Raw genomic sequence first — 17704 nt, forward strand, 5'->3', positions numbered from 1 at the left:
TTAATTGCGAGCATTAAAAAGAGCAATAAATGTTACGGCACCTCTTTTAGCCATGAGTGTTGAGAGCTGTTAACCGAGTCTCACAAATGGAAGAGTCACCCGAATGTGTTCCCTGAGCATATGCACGTTTCCTGTGTGCTTGGCACCATCTTGGGAGTGCAGAAATCTTATACTAAAAATGGTTGAGATCAGCTGTGAGAGACAGATCATAAAAAATTGGAAGGGTATGCAGAGATGTCTAGAAGCACCGAAAAAGCAGCAAATAACTTCCTGAAAAAGTCTTTACTGGGCATGGTGATACCTGCCTGTAATACCAGTATTTGGGAGGCCGAGGCAAGAGGATGGCTGGTTATAGCCCAGCCCAGTGAGACTCTCAGCCACCTAGTGAGACCCTGTTTCAAAACAAAAAATAAAAATGTCTGAAGTTACAGCTTAGAGGCTAAATGGCCCAGGGTTCAAACCTCAGTAATATAAAAAGAAAAAAAAAAGAAGAAAAGAGGAAGAAAGAAAGAAAGAAAAAGAAAAAGAATGAAAGAAAGAAAGGAAAAAATAAAGAAGTCTTTGAAGCTTCACTAAGGAGGTGGTATCTGAGCTTTATTTGAAGAAATAAATGGGGGTGATTAAAATATGCATGTTTGGATATGCTACAATGAAATCCATTATTCTGTATAATTAAAGGGCTTTAATAAAGTTAAAAAGTCTAATGAATGTGAACCTCACAAAAAAAGAGAAAGAAAAAAGTGTGGGTTGAGGAGAAGTGAATGATGCAGTATAGCAGGGTGGAGAGCTGGTGGTGGTTTTTCTTGGGAGTGAGGTTGACATGTAAGGTAGGTTGATGGCAAAGCCTGGTCTGTGCTGTGATGTGAGCTTTGAACATGATTCTGGACAATAGTGCATGTGTGCCATCATCACTATGAACTGCACGATGATGTGAGACTATCATGCACCAGGAAAAGTATCAAAAAAGTTCAACATAGAAAGAAATGAAATTAAATGAAATTTAGTCTTGGGGAGGAGCATATGACTGTATGCCATCATATATATATATATATATATATATATATATATATATATATATATAACATTTTATTATTATTATTATTTGGTGGTTCTGGAGGTGGAACCCAGGGGCTTTATACCTCCAGGCTATACTCTCAGACCTATTTTATATTTTATTTGGAAACAGGTCTCACTAAGTTGCCGAGAGCCTCACTCAGTAGCTGAGGCTGGCTTCGAACCTGTGCGATCCTCCTGTCTCAGCCTCCCAAGCTCTGGGATTACAAGTGTGCGTCATCACACCCGGCTTGCCATCATATTTTATAAGAACTTCTTAAATTTCTATCACCTAGGACCAAATCCACACTCATGATAACAGTCATCTAAATTAAAAGAAGGTGCCAGTGTTTTCAGGCTGGAGTCTCCATCAACCAAGCAATTGGCAGGATTGTTTCAAGGAAAATGTTCGCGTTCAGTCCCTGGGCAAGTTTGCCATTCTTGTCTACTTTTCCTCTTGAGGAAAGATTGTAAGCTTTCAGAAAAATTATCTCTGCAATTAAAAGGCTAGAGAGACAGTTTGTGCTAAATTGTTTAAACCTGAGTAATTGCCTGATGGCTGGTAATTGTGGACTTTGGGGAACTTTTGCAGAGTTAAACTTTAGGACTCTGAAAGGTTGGGAGAAATCCCTGAAGATTTTTTCTTCATGTTTAACTCTTTTGGGTCCTTACAACTGCAAATCCTTGGTGAGAGCACAGTGAGTGTTTCTTGTAGGTTAACAAGGATGATGACCTAAGTGAAACTGTGTGAAGAATTGCTTCTTTTAATTTAGGAAAGGTCCACATTCCTCCCCACCACAGATTGACAGCAAATTAGTGGTTGAAATGGTAATTCAAGTCTTTGTAGAAATCGGTGGCTTTTCCAAGGATCTTCTGGTCATTGTCTTATTTCCCCCCTAGCCACTGAGCTGAAGAGATGGATTTACAATCCACCCCTCACCCCCTGCCTTTTCTCTGTGTCTTTCTCAAGACACTTGCTCCTTTTTGGGTCATCTTTGACTCTAACATGAACTGTTTATCTTGAGATGTGGTCAGAAAGAGCAGGAGGATTTGGGCAGTGAGGAGAAGTTAGGCCTCCTGATTGATTACTCTATTTCAAACTCACTTAAGAACTCATGGAGGTAGGTGAGGACTTAAGAGTTTGAAACATGAGCCAGGATTACAGGTTTCATGCCTGTAATCCTGGTACTTGGGAGGCTGAGACCAGAGGATCTCAGGTTTGTGGTCAGCCTCAGTAACTTAGCGAGGCCCTCCAAAACTTAGTGAGACCTTTTTTTTCAAATTAAAAACAAAAGCAAATGAATGGGAATGTAGCTGAGAGGTAGAACACCCCTGGTTTCAATTCCTAATATCTCCCCACTCCTTGTACACACAAAAGTAGTTTGAAACAGGCCTTTCCCTTTGGTCCTCCTTCTAGTCTCAAAGAAGGTGAGAAAGTGTGAATTTTGAGACTCTTTCCAGCTTTATCCTTTACTCAATTGATGCAGAAATAAAATTGTTTAAAAATCTGATGATAAAATTCTATTAATATTTTTTGAATGTAAGATATTTAGTAGAAAAATAATCCCATTATTGGGGGAAGAATTGATTTAAAAATCATACACGATGTAGAGGTGTACAAGAAAATTAATAATCTCCAAAAAATTTTTAAACCTTGGTAAGAGCTGGGAATTAGGAAGACTTTAAGCCTTTCTCTTGTATAAGCATATTCTTTTCTTTACTTTAATTTTTTTTGTTTTCTTTTTCTTTTTTGGTACTGGGTATTGGATCCAGGGGCTTTCTACCTACAAACTCTACCCTACCCCTAACCATTTAAAAAATTTTTAAAATTTTGCTTTGAAACAATGTCTTACTAGGTTGCTGAGAGTCTCATTAAGTTGCTGAAGCTGATCTTTAACCTCTTACCCTCTAATCTCAGCCTCCTAGTTACTGGAATTACAGGCATGTGCCACCACATCCTGCAAGTTTATCTTTTTGGAGAAGCCACATGCCTATCTTCTCTATGGGCTGAGATAAAGAGGGAAACTGAGAAAGAGGCCACAGCTTGGCTCTGGGGATGGCTTTTTATTTTTCCATAACCAGGGAGGGGTGGTTTGAGTGGGGTTGTAGTGTTACTATTTTATTTCTTTCCTCCAGGTTCTACTTACTGCATCTGGCTAATAGGATTTCAGGTGTTCACAAACCATATTATTTAAACATTAAGCATTATTTTTGTGGTGATTACAGATTTCACATACATTCATAAAGTGTCTGAAAGTGATTATGATGTAACTCATTTTACTGACTTTAAATTTATAACCACATGCTAATCCATTTAATTCAGCAAACAATTACTTATACCCTCCTTCATACCAATACTGGAATTAGATGAATGAATTAGAAAGAGATACTGCCTGCAATGAGTCTAGTAAGATTAAGGAAAATTGTCCCAAAGAACCAGTCATGTGTCTCTTAATGCTTTAGATATTTGTGGATTGTGGAGCCTAAGAGGCATTTTTGGTTTTCTTTGAGGCTGATAAATGAATGTTTTATAAGGGCTTCAGATAGCATGTTGCAGGGATAGCTACAAGATAATGTTACATTTAGTCAATATTAGGTTTGAAAGAAAGCGAAAGTCCAAATATGAAAATTGAGATAATTCTTGGGTAATAGGAATAAGCAATTTTCTTTTGTTTTTGGTATTTTTGTTTGTTGGCAGCTGAGTGTGGGCTCCTTCTCAGGGAGAGGTTTGATTTTACTTTGAGAAGCAAAGCAGTGGGTGTGTTGATTTTGAAGATTAGTCTCTTCAAGCAGAACCTGAACTCACTATGAGTTGAGGAAATTGCTCTCCACCAGAATTAATGAGATTTGGAAGTGTTTAGAATAAGTGAGTCCCAGGAGAGCAATGGGAACTTTAATAGAGAAGAGCTGGGGGCCCAGTTCTAAAGCAGAATCTGAGGCTGGAATCTGAGGCTCAAGTGGAGGAAAAGACCAGGACGGTGATTCTGGAGGCACAAATAGCAGAAAGATGTTGCAAAGAGTGATGTCTACTATTGATGTCCATTGTTTAGGCTTAAATTGTTTGCCAAGCTATGCTTGTGAACTACTGACATAACTTCTCCACCCAATTTTCTCAATTGGCCTAAACTTTCAGGATTATTTGCTACGTAAAATGTAAATTTAGTGAATTACTCAATGTGTACTTTCGGAGATAGTGAGAGAACTTGACGGGGAGGGAGAGAAATAGAAAGAGTGAGAGTGGGGTGGAGGAGAGAGAGAGAGAGAGAGAGCGAGAGAGAGAGAGAGAGAGAGAGAGAGAGAGAGAGAGAGAGGAGAGAGATTGATTTATTTTCCATTAAAATATTCTTAATTTGGCACTATACAAATTTAATAAAAAGCTTTTCTTTTCACTGAGCCTACATGTTAATTGTATCATTTCAAAAATAATTTTTATTTTGAATTTTTGAATTAAATATAGAGAGGTTGTGGGCATGTCATCTTGAAATGACTTAGCCCATTCTGATTAGTTACCTTAAAGAGGGACAGGATTAAGGCTGTGCCCCACAAGGTCACAAGGAGAGAGAAGGGAGAACACACCAGAAGGTAAGATGGAAGACAGAGACTGTTCACTTAGCACATGCAAGAACTTGGAATCCGAGGTGCTGAGGACAAAAATAAGTGCTTTAAGAATTCCAAGGGCAAGTGGTGAGATAGAAATGTAAGCCAATTTTTAGCTTCCTGTCTTACAGGACAGGGAAATCTGCAGGCTGAATGACTTGAGAAAACCCGAAGCTGACAGCCAGATTAAATATGCCATTGGCGCCGGGCGTGGTGGCGCACGCTTGTAATCCCCGCGCTTGGGAGGCGGAGACAGGAGGATCGCGCAGGTTCGAAGCCAGCCGTGCTGGCGTAAGAGACCCTGTTTCAAAAATATAAAATAGGTCTGGGAGTGTAGCCCAGAGGAAGGAGGGCTTCCAGGAACCCCAGTACCACCAAAAAAAAAAAAAAAAAATATGCCATTGACATATACCACATGTGTAGTCAGGTTTTCCCCCCAGCAGTCCTGAAGGGAAGGACAGTGTTTGAAACTGGGATTCCGAAAATATTCTTAGGTATTTTTATTAATTTATTGTCTTTGTGGGATTTTTTAAAAAGATAGGTCTGGCTGCCTGGCAATGGTAAATTGTATGAAGTGAGAGTGGAACCAGAGACCTGTGAGGAAACAACCACAAATTGTATGTCAGCGTATGACAGATTAGAAGTTCATAAGAAATCATCCTTGCATAGCATACCTGAAAAATACTGGAAAAAAAGGAGATAAAGCTCATTTTCTTTATTGTATGTTTTTATGTCTTTATGTCTTTATTTATTTATTTATATATGTATGTCTGTATTTCTTTATTTATTAGGAAGAATAATGAAATTCTTCCAAAGTCAGAAAGATCCACAGGGCAAATCAAGCACCAGAGAAGGAGTTTGATCTTGGTATTCTATGGTATCTTCCATCCTTGGTAGCCAATGGTTTAGCTTTTAATGGGGTCAATCATGGTAGAAGATCACATTTGCAAGCTATACACAAAAAACAGGAGTCCCAAGGGATCATGACATTCTTGGGTAAACTAGAAAGATACCTGTCTCTATATATACTATGGTGGAAGAGGCACTGCTTCTTTGTTGGCTTTGGCCATAAGTGCAACAGAAATGCAAAAGTCTCCCCTGAGAACCCCTGACCACAACCCATGCTTGTGTGGGGTTAGTGTTTGAATTATTAGCATCTAGGAAATACTGAAACTGAATCCTAAAATTTCATGTTAATTAGACTCCCAAGGTCCTGAAGAATTAATATGCAAGCCCTCTTTGAGGAATTGCTATGATTTGGTTCTGAATGTCCCTCAGAAGTCTCCTGAGTTGAAAGCATGCCTGAATGCAGCAAGGTTCAGAGGGTAGGGCCTGGCTGGAGGAGATGGGTTACTAGAGACAACACCATAGAGAATGTATATGTTCCCAACCCCTTCCTCTCTTGTTCTTTGTGCTTTTTTTTTTTTTTTTTTTTTTTTTTTGGTGGTACTGGGAATGCAACCCAGGAGCATTCTACCTCTGAGATATACTCACAGCACTATTTTCAGTTCTTTATTTTAAAACAGTGTCTCACTAAGTTGTATTGGTCCTCACTAAGTAACTGAGGCTGGCCATGAACTTGCAATCTCAGCCTCCCAAGTATAGGGATTACAAGCATGTGCCACCATGCCCTGCGTATTCCTTATGCTTCTAGCCACCATGACTGAGAACAACTTTTTTTTGTTTTGTTTTTTTTTTTTTTTTTGGTGGTACTGGGGTTCCTGGAAGCCCTTCTATCTCCGGGCTACACTCCCAGACGTATTTAATATTTTTATTTGGAAACAGGGTCCCCTAAACCAGCGCACACAGCTGGCTTCGAACCTGCGCGATCCTCCTGTCTCCGCCTCCCAAGCGCGGGGATTACAAACGTGGGCCACCACGCCCGGCATTGAGAACAACTTTTGTCTGACAAGTTCGCTGTTGCTGCTGTTTCTGCCTTGAAGCTGTGTGACCATAGACTAAAAAATTCTGAAACTGCGAGCCTAATATTGTCCTCCTCTAAGTTATGCTTGTCAGGTATTTTGGTCACAGCAATGAAAAAGCTGACTGATACAAAGAGTAAGTTTATGATCCACTTCAGAAATTCTACAACACTTCACTGTGAGTTTATAATCCTAAAGATAGGAGAATGCTATAGAAATAAAAAGCTTAGAGTCTTATCTTACGACAAAACTACAGTTACCAAAACAGTCAAATATAGGTTATAAAATAAGTATATTTGGTTTAATCTTACAAAATAAGAGGGGAGAAAGAAGCTCTCAACATTAACCTAGCAGATTTAAAAAGAGAAACAACTAAAACTTATAAAAAAGATCATAATTCACATTAACCAAGGTAAACAGTAAGAATAGATTAGACACAACTCAGGAGAAGACTAATGAATGGAAAGATAGAACTAACAAAATTGCATGAAAACAGCAAAGAGTTAGACAGTATGAATTACATTTTAAAATATCTGAAGGATGGAGTGAGAAGACCCAACATGAATCCAAATGGAGCCATAAATGATTATAGAGAAAATAAGAGGAAGCACAAAATAGAAATTTGGTTGAGATTTGTTTGAAGAAATGTTTGGTATCTTCTAAAACTGTGAAATGATGAAAGATCCTAGTTCTCTGTTTCCAGAATATCAGTGAGTAGCAAACACAATAAGTAGAAAAACCTCTACATATAGACATACGAGGAAAGTGGAGAAGCCCAAAGGCGAAACAAGGTTTCTGTAGAAGTCCAGCTGAGGTAGACTGCAGGAGTAATAGAGGTAATGGTGTTATGGTTTTGGTATGAAATGTCCTCTGAGGAGCTCATGTATTAATGTTCAGGGGTGATATAATTGAATCACAAGGGTTCTAATCTCATCACGGGACAAATTTATTGTAATGATTTTTTGGGGTATGAGTGTGACTCAAAGGAGTGGGTTACTGAGAGTGTGGCTTTGGAAACTGTGCATGTGTCCATGGGCCCCCTTCTCATGAGCTCTCTCTGCTTCTGGCCTCTATGGTGTGAAAAAAGAGCGCTGTCTCTCTCTCTCTCTCTCTCTCTCTCTCTCTCTCTCTCTCTCTCTCTCTCTCTCTCTCTCTCTCTCTCCCTCTCTCCCTCCCTCCCTCCCTCTCTCTCTTTTCTTTTCTTGCTTCCCATTGCCATATCCTGAGCTCTGCTCTGAAGATGTAACCTGACCTAACATGGACTGAACTCTCTGAAACCTCCAGAATTGATAAATCTCCCTTTCTCTAAGTTCTTGTTGTCAGGTGATTGGGATCAGAGCAAAGCTGAGGGAAAGTGGAATAAGACAGAAGGTAATATTTCTTTCTTTTTGTTGTAGGTCTGGGGGGTGGAAGCCAGGGGCATTCGACCTCTAAGCTACACCTCCTGCCCTATTTTTTATTCTTTGTTTTTAAACAGAGTCTCACTGAGTTGCAAAGGGCTTCACTAAGTAGCTGAGGCTGTCCGCAAACCGTGATCCTCCAGTCTCAGCCTCCCGAATGCTGGGATCACAAGCGTGCACCACCACGCCTGGCTTCAGGTAGTATTTCAACAGTTACCTTTGTGTAAGTTTATGATAAGATAGCTAAGTTTAGAAATAGATATGAAGAATGGCTGCTATGGTGATTTGGTGCTTGATCATGTATTAAGGAGTAAAGATGGCTATAGTCCCTTTCCTAATGAGAGCTTGGCATGGCATCCCTGCTGGATATACTGGAGAGAGAAAAAGGCAGCTGGACTTTCACACTGCTGTTCCCTGTGGCCAGCTGCCCTGCATCTGCCCACCTGCTCCCATGCCAGCTGTGACGTGAAAGGCAGAGCAAGGGGCAAGAAGCTTGTCCTCCAGAGCATTGTCTGTGAAGCATTGGGGATTAAAGGAGTTGGAGTAGGCTGTTGTCAGTGTGACTGGGAGACAGCCTCAGGGCAGTGCCTTGACTGAAAAGGTGACATTTCTGCCCTGGCTCTTTTCTGAGACAGCAGGCAATTTTAGTTGGATTCCCACCTGGCTTTTCCTGTCACTTTATTTTCAGGCACAGTCTTAATCTTCCATTGTTCAAGCCAGTCAGTCACTGTCATTCTCCTTGTTTCAGCAAGATAAGTGTTTTTTTTCCCTTAAGTTTCCTTTAAGATTTCCTTAAAATCTTTTCAAGGACACTGTTATAGTAAGTGTGGTGAAAAAAAGAAATGTTTGGCTCAGAGGCTCTGCCTGGGCTTCTAAACGGGACACAGAGTTCTTTGGACATTTGGGTTTCTCCTGGAATGACACTCTAAATAAGTGAAAAGCCAGTCATTCTGTGAAACTCTGTAAATAATGTCTTCTGTTTTTAAGTGCTGGTGCCTTTCCTCATCCCTGAATAAAGGCTCTTTCCCTTCCAGAGGGTCTGGGCGTTGCTTTTCACAGCCACGCCAGGGCTATAATCTATTTCATCCTCTGAAATTTATCTGCTCCTCTTAAAATCCAATCATTTGAATGTAAACCTGTTGTTTTTTTTTTAAATAAACTTGTAAATTTTAAAAGTATTAGGTTTACAGAGAAATTGCGAAGTCAATACTGAGAAATTGTGTTTACTTCTCACATAAATTTTTTCCCCTCATAGTTTATTTGTCATAACTATGAAACCAACATCGTCACATGACTATAAACTAAACTCCTCCCCCTGATTGGATTTCACTGATATTTCAAATGATATATTTTATCCATTGTAGTTAGCGCTTTCCTTGGGCTTCTGTTTGCTCTGATAGTCACTCAATGACAACTTCCTCTTCCTCCTTCTTCCTCTCTGCCCCCTTCTCTGTGGTAGTTTGACAGATCAGTATGATTTTATTTTTCTCATCAAGAAACTGGAATTCAAGGCTTTGAGGATAAAGGTCACAGAGTTAAAGTGCCATTTTTATCAGATCACATCAAGGACACATACTATTAATTGCATTTAGCACTGATGAGAGAGTATTTTCTTTTCTTCTTCCTTCTTTGTTTACTCCTGACCACCTGACCACCTGACTGAGATAGTATTTTTCTTCCCCCCCTTCATTGTGTATTATGATTTATGCATTTATTCAATTATTAAATTTTATTGCACGGTCTAATTTTACAATTCCAAGCCCAAATTTACCACATTAGGCTGGGTATTTTGTTCAGCCTAAATTGTGTGTGTGTGTGTGTGTGTGTGTGTGTGGTACTGGGGTTCCTGGAAGCCCTTCTACCTCCGGGCTACACTCCCAGACCTATTTTATATTTTTGAAACAGGGTCTTTTTCGCCAATGCGGCTGGCTTTGAACCTGCGCAATCCTCCTGTCTCCGCCTCTCAAGTGCGGGGATTACAAGCATGTACCACCACGCCTGGCCTGTGTGTGTGTTTTACTGGGAATTGAACCCAAATATATTCTACCTCTGAACTACATCCTTAGCCCTTTTTAATTTTTTAAAAATTTTGAAACAGGGTCTCAATAAGCTGCTGAGGGTCTTGCTAAGTGGTTGAGGGTGGCTTTGAATGTATGGTCCTCCTATTTTAGTAACCCAAGTTCTGGGATTATAGACATGTGCTACTGTCCTTGGCTTTGTTCAGCCTACATCTTTATGTGTAAGCCTGCTTTCCTTTGGATACTGCTGCTGTTATCGGTTCTTTATTTACTCTGGACCCCACTTTCCTTGTTTGTTGGAAAAGGGGCAATAACTAGAAGATATATTAAAAATAAGGACATGTCATATTGTAAGAAGAAAAGGTATTTAAAGAAGAAATTATGGCTGCATTTAAGATATGTAAGGTGATGGAAAATGATGCAGGTACAGCTAAATAGAAAAAAAGGTGACAGATAACATATGTTCCCAGAGAACTTGCAGAAAAATGAGAGTGCACTTGAATTCCTGCACTTGAAGGTAAAAGGGGATTCTGGGAGAATTTTGTAGACCTCAGGGTGGCAGACATCAATGCTATATATAAAGATAACGAAATAGGACCATGAAGGCCTTAGAGAGCAACCCATCAAGTTCCTAAAGATGAGGCCTCTTTGGACTTGAACATTTTTGTGTATTGCCTAAGGTAGAAGTTGTTCCCAATAGAGCCAGAATTAAAAGGGAGGCTTCCTGACTCCCCATCTAATTCTCATTCCAGGAAGCTGCAGCTGTTTCTGTGTACTCTGATTCCTATACTAATAGACTGAGGTTTTCCATCCCCTGGGAAGTTTGAAGCTATAACTAGAAATAGCCTCAATGGGATACAAACAATGCAGAGAGGCCCAATTCCCTTCTCGGTGATTTAAATGTTAATATGTTGGCACTTCTCCAGGCAAGTGGGAGATTAAAAGGCACCTGAGGAACTGGCCTATTCTAGAAAACCCTGGCCCTGCTGTTGGTTAAGTGACTCTTTTCAGTCCTTGAAGACAGGATTAGAGGCTCATAAGAGCGCTTCCTAATGGAACCCAACCATCCTTTCCTCTTGTGTCAGTGGCAATATTTCTCCTCTTTTCTCTAGACCAATAGAGTCATACAGTGAGCTACTAAACCAGACAAGCTTATCTTAAAAATCTAGACCTGTCCTCATAAGCAATTAGTTACTTTAGCATAGATGTAGTTCAGGCAGGTGCTTTGTTAACTCTTTTCTGTGTGCTTTTCTCTGCCAGAGGGTCTCACTCCGCTTTCTCAGGAATTTTAGCTATCCTCATTGTTTTAATATCTGACTACTTTAAATAAAAAAATCCAAGTAGAAAACAAAACCAAGCAGTTGAAGATTTTGTGATTTAATTCACTCTCCAAAAACATCTGGGAATTTGCAACATCTCGTTGTTTGGTTTAAAACTTTTGGTCTTTGTCTATTTTGGTGTTATGTTTACAAATTATGTCTTATTTGTCTTAGGGGTGTTTGTCAAATCCTGGTCCAGGTTCAGGCTGTGACTAAAAGGAACTTGCCACTCAAACAATTGTGGCCCATGGGTTTAGTAACTCATGCACTTTTGTAAAAGAAAATTTGAAAAGCACAGAAAAGTAAAATGAAAATTGCCAGTTTTTTTTCTATTACCAAATATAGTCACCATTTTGATATTTTAGTAATATTTTCCTCTTATCTTTTCTTTATATGTGGTCTTATAAAAATGTAAGTCTTAAAAACAGGACACATTTCTTATCCATATTTTGTTTTCTTATGTAACAGATCTCATCAGAATAAATGAAAATAGAGTTAGGGAGATTAGGAGGGAGGTAAAAACACTAACCAGATTATCAGAGACAACTGCTTTACTTGGACTTGACCTGGCACCCTCCAGGGAGTAAGCTGGCCGCAGGGGAAGGGACCGATGGGCCAGGTGTCTGGAGAGTTGTGCATAGTCTTGATCAGCCTGATCAGCCGGCTGAGTCACCCATATGGTGGGGAGGAAGTGGTCCTGCTTTTGAGCTGGTGTTTTGGGGAGTGGAATGCTGATTATCTCATGACATCTGTAGTCTTGCAACCTTTGGAGTACGTTACAATATCTCCTCTTCTAGCTTCCAGGGTTCCACCTCCTGTCCCTGCTGCAAGATCACGTTGGAGAGGGGAGGGACCCAACCTATCATCCCTGCCTTTTGGTGATAATGAGCGAAGACCAAATCCAAGCTGCTTCCTGCTGTCAGGGGACATCATAGGGTGCCCCTTGGCCAGGAGAGGTCGAGTCCTCTGGAAGTGGGCAGGTGGGAGTTTGGCTGCAGCGGGAGTTGGAGGTTACCCTGGACAGCTTGGTAATGTGTGTTCAAATAGAATTTAACAGATGAGGAGCTATTAAAAGAAAAGGCAAATTGTAAGAGCGGGTCCTGGGAAAGGCAGGAGCCCATCAGCTACTGGCCCTTGCCTGGAAGGGAAGGAGCCCAGCAGCTGCTGGCCCTTGGAGTCCTTCTAGATACGAGGTAGATTGTCACTAGATTTATTTATACAATAGCAGCATTTTTCCTATGAAAGAGACATATGCCACAATTTTAGCAGTTTTTCTTCATTTGACCAGATTCATTAATAGCAGCATTTTCCCTGAGAGAGACACATGCCACTCTTTTCAGTAGTGAGTGGGTTTGGGTCAGTCTGACAAGTGAAAAACATGCTATTGGGTCAGGAGCATCAGTAATGGATTTTAGAGAGTTTAATACTTGTGACGGTCTGGCATCCGGAGAGGGAAAACACTATTATGTAAACAAGTAGACCTGCTGAAACAAAAACATTAAAGGATTATGCCGAGAAAAATGGAGCTTAGTGTGCCCCAACACTGTACAAGAGACTTTGTCATGAGTCTGTTGTAACGGAGCCCTATTTAGCTGAGTAAGATGATGCCGACTGGAGTCCCCCAGCAGTTTCACTGCGGTAGGTGTGGTGAGGATCACTGTAAAAGGCCCAGTCCATCATGGTTGGAGATGTTTTGGTTGAAGCAATAGGAGGAGGACTTGATCCCCTGGCTTTAGGGCCTTGACTGCCGGGTGTGGAGCTGCTTCTTCAGTCCCAGGTTGGGGAAGATATCAGTCAGCATGCTCCCTAAGAAGGTGCCTGAGAAAAGACAAGTAAGGGAGATAGGAAGCCAAAGGAGGGGGCTCCAAAGGGAGAGCGTGATTAAGCAAAAAAGGGTGACCAACAGCATTTCAAAGGGGCTCATGAAGGTGGGGCTTCGAGGGGTGGCCCTCACATGGGCCAGATCCAGTGGTAGGAGTTCAGGCCACGGTATCTGAAGCTCCAGAGAGAGTTTTGTTAGATAGTTTTTAAGAATCTCATTAATCTTTTCTACCTTTCCTGATGGCTGCGGTTAATATGGGATGGGGAGCTTCCAAGAAACGCCAAGGGCTTGTGCCACCTGTTGAGTAACATTAGAAATAAAAGCTGGTCCATTATCAGACTGTAAGGAATTAGGGAGTCCAAACCAAGGGATGATTTCCGAGCATAGAACATTGGCCACTGTGCTGGTCATAATTTATTAAAAGCAAAGATTGGCTGGACATGGTGGCTTATGCTTGTAATCCCAGCATTTGGTAGGCTGAGACTGGAGGCTCACAGTTCTCAACCAGCCTAAGCTACTTAGTGAGGCCCTCCTCAACTTAGTGAGACCCTGTTTCAAAATAAAAAATAAAATAGGGCAGGGGGTGTAGCTCAGAGGTCTAATGCTTATGGGTTCCACCCCCAGATCCACCAAAATAAATAAATAAATAAATAAAAGTATTGGCCTGGGTTGATCAAGTTTTCTCTTTCTTTCTTTCTTTCTTTCTTTCTTTCTTTCTTTCTTTCTTTCTTTCTTTCTGTACTAGTGATTGAACCTAGAAATCCCCAAGACATTCTGCCTCTAAGCTATATTCCCAACCCTTTTTACTTTTAAACAGTGCTTTGCTTAGTTGCTGAGGGTCTCACTAAGTTGCAGAGGCTGGTCTTGAACCTACAATCTTCCTGAATCAGCCTTACAAATGCCAGGATTACAGGTGTGTGCCAATACACCTGGCTAATTATGTGCTGAAGAGACTTACATCTTTCAGATTTTTCCATGAAATTAAATTCAATATAGATGGTCCTTAACTTATGGTGTTTTGACTTACTTTTTTTTTTAACTTTATAATGGTATGAAAGCAGGGGAATTCAGTAGAAACCATACTCTGAATTTTGAATTTTGATATTTTCCCTAGCTAGCAAGATGGGATATAATGTTCTCTTGAAGTGCTTGGTGGCTCTTGATTGGTCACTTGATTAGGAGGGAAACAGCTGATCTTGTACAGTGTACTGTGCTGTTCAGTGTTGATGGTTGGTAGGTTAGGTTATTAAATGTACTTCAACTTAATGATAGCTTCAAATCTGTGATGGATTTCTAGGAACATAACCTCTTTGTAAATTGAGGAGCATCTGTTACCAGATTATGCTAGTGACTCTCAAACTTTTTTAAATTAGTATTTAAAAAAAACCTATATACTTTTCCAGGTGTGGTGGCACACGCTTGTAGTCCCCGTGCTTGGGAGGCAGAGACAGCAGGATTGTGCAGGTTTGAAGCCAGCCTTGGTAGCTTTAGAGACCCTGATTCCAAATAAAAATATAAAAAATAGGTGTCTGGGAGTGTTGCCTGGAGGTAGAAGGGTTTCCAGAAACCCCAGTACCACTAACAAACAAACAAAAACAAAACAAAAACAAAAACAAAAACCCCAAATCCCTATATACTTATTCTTTTCAATTACTTCTGTCTGCCCCAAAGTAATCCTTTAATAAGTGATATTTGTTCATTTGTTTGCCACTAATGGCATGAATAATAAAATACATCTTTGTACTCTGTCTTTTCATAAATTATAAAGATGGGTAGTTGACTCAGCCAGAGTTTGTGCTCATCATCTTGCAAAAGTTTTCTTGGTGCTGTTAAATTTCAAAGAGAGCCAAATGAATCAGGAGGTAATGTTGGTGAATGGAGGCCACATTCTTTAGAGTGAATGAAAGGTTAAGATAGGGAAGCTAAATTGTTAGGTGAAAAAGGCAGAAGGACAATGGTGATTCCAGAATTTCTATGTAGAAGATGATGAAACCAGATGATATTTTGTGTTTCAATTTTAAAAAGTTTAGATACAGCCGGTGTTGTGGCGCACACTTGTAATCCCAGTGCTTGGAGGCTGAGACAGGAGGATCGCACAGCACTAAGAAAACATATCTTTTTTTATCATAGAAAAAAATGTTTTCTAGAAGCCACTAGTTCACTTGCCCTTGAGTGCTGTTGGATAGAATTGAATCTTGTATACACATCTGGGTTATCTCGTATACACATCTGAGTCACTGGCATGGTAATCTTAGATCAATCAGAGATCAGTCCTGAAGAGGAAAACTAGCAAATCTTTTCCAATCCCTTTGATGTTCCATACAAAAGCAAAGAAGAAGGGGTGGTTTTCTAGGTTTTCTAGGGATACTGTGGATGGCATCTGCTAAGGGCAGATTTCCAGTTTGAGGAGATCAGGTGCTTTTTTCATGCTATTTTTACATAACAAACATGTTACTTTTTAAAATTTGAATTTCTTCTCTTTTAGATTAACATGTATACATGGAAGTAGGGTAGAGATGTACATGAAAAAAATATATTTTTCTACTTTATGACACCTCAAATGTTACAGATATGAAATAACATTGGTAAATTCTATTTTTAGGTTTATTTGGAAATAACATTACCTTTCAATTTGACAGAAAATTTTCTCCTTGACAAAGCTCCAAATTATAAGCAAATGCCATAATCAAAGAAGGAAATTTATAAGACATATACATATTTAAAGCTTTTGTAGTTATATAAATAGTAAGACATATGCATTGTTACAATTGTTAGATGATGCTAATTGTGTTTAAGATACACTAAATATATAGAAAAAATATAGGAAGCTAAAGTATGCAGAGCTGCTTCATAGTTTTTCCACAAAAGGATGAAGAAGCAAGCTCAGCAGTCAAAAGTAGCTTAAATGGAGCAAGAGAGGAATATTATTTGAAGACAGATAGAGGGGCTTGAAGTAATTTCTATCAACATTGTTTTTTGAAGATTTCAGGACTCATCAGAGGGGCTATATCTCCCCCCCCCCCTTTTTTGGTATGAATTGAGCCCAGGTGTGCTCTAACGTGAGGCAATATCCCCAGACATTTTATTTTTTTATTTTGAGATGAGGTCTCCCTAAGTTGCCGATGATGACCTTGAACTTATGATCTTCTTGTCTTGGCCTCCTGTATTGTTGGTATGACAGAAATGAACCATCAAACCTTACTTCAGAAAGCTATCTTCTGAGCCATTCTGGGTCAGACTGGTATAAAAGTTCAGAGTCAAAGAAGCCAATAAACAACAAAAAAGAATAAGGAATAGTTGTTTATGAGACAAAGGGAGTGTGGACCCAAAAACAAAAATCATGAAACCATAGGTTTTCAGATCTATTACTTGTTCTATATTCTACTAAATCAACTGAGAAGGCTTTGAAGCTTACAGAACAACTAAAGAAGTTTGGTTTACAATGAAGGTGTACTATAATTTTAATGTTTCATTTTCTATAAAATTTATGTTAAAACTCAATTCCAGATGCAACAGTGTTTGGAGGTGAGGCCTAATGGAGGTGGATTAATGCCTCTATTGAGAAAAGGCTTGCAGGAGTGTACCAGATTGTGTTATTTTTGTCTCTTTTGCTAGGTAAGGAATAGCTTTATCCTCTCTGGATAAAGAAGTGTTTACTTTAGAAGTGAAGACAGTGTCCTTACTAGATGACGACCCTTCCTTTGCCTTTGTCTTGTACTTCCCAGCTTCTGGAACTGTGAGACATACATTTCTCTCCTCTATGGATTACCCAGCCTAAGGTCTTCTACTAATAGTAATACAAAGTAGAATAAGAGAGGATGCTCCTGTTTGTTCTTCTGTGATTAGGTGACCTCTCCTCTGATAAGCTGACCTTGCTTTTCTAGGCATCAACTGATTTTCTTTCTGTGGGGCTATTTTACTCTCAGGCAACATTCTCACACTGTATCCCAGTAAACCTGAACACACAAGTTAGAGAAAGATTTATTTTTTCACGGTTTCCTTGGAGATTTTTGAGTTTAGTTCCCGTGAGACTGGGGACTGTGGATATCAGGGGATGGCAGCAAGAAGTAGAGAGAGAGGGGGAACACAAAGCTTCCTTCTCACATCACAGAACCTGGAAGCAAGAGAGAGCAAGCCAGCCCAAGCAAGGGGATTGAGTCACAAGCACAATCCCTTAGGCCACAACCCCTAGGGACCCCACTTCTCCAGCCACACCTCATCAGCCTTGGTAACTACACTCATGAACCCATTGCAATGGATTAACCTACTAATGAGATTATACACCTCCTTAGCAATCAAGCCCTGCTTCCAACATTGCTACCACGTTCCAATTTTAAATCCAAACTACTCCCATCCAAGTACTAACCAGGCCCGACCCTGCTTAGCTTCTGAGATCAGATGAGATCGGGCGTGTTCAGGGTGGTATGGCCGTATTTTTCCAAAGGGGTTGAAAACAGAGAACTATAGCAACATATGCATACCTATGTTCATGGCAACACAATTCATAATAGCCAAAATATGGAACCAATCCAGGTCCCCATCAACAGATGAATGGATTGCAAAACTCTGGGAA

This window comes from Muscardinus avellanarius, assembly GCF_963383645.1.
Source record: "Muscardinus avellanarius genome assembly, chromosome: 12".
Lineage (NCBI taxonomy): Eukaryota > Metazoa > Chordata > Mammalia > Rodentia > Gliridae > Muscardinus > Muscardinus avellanarius.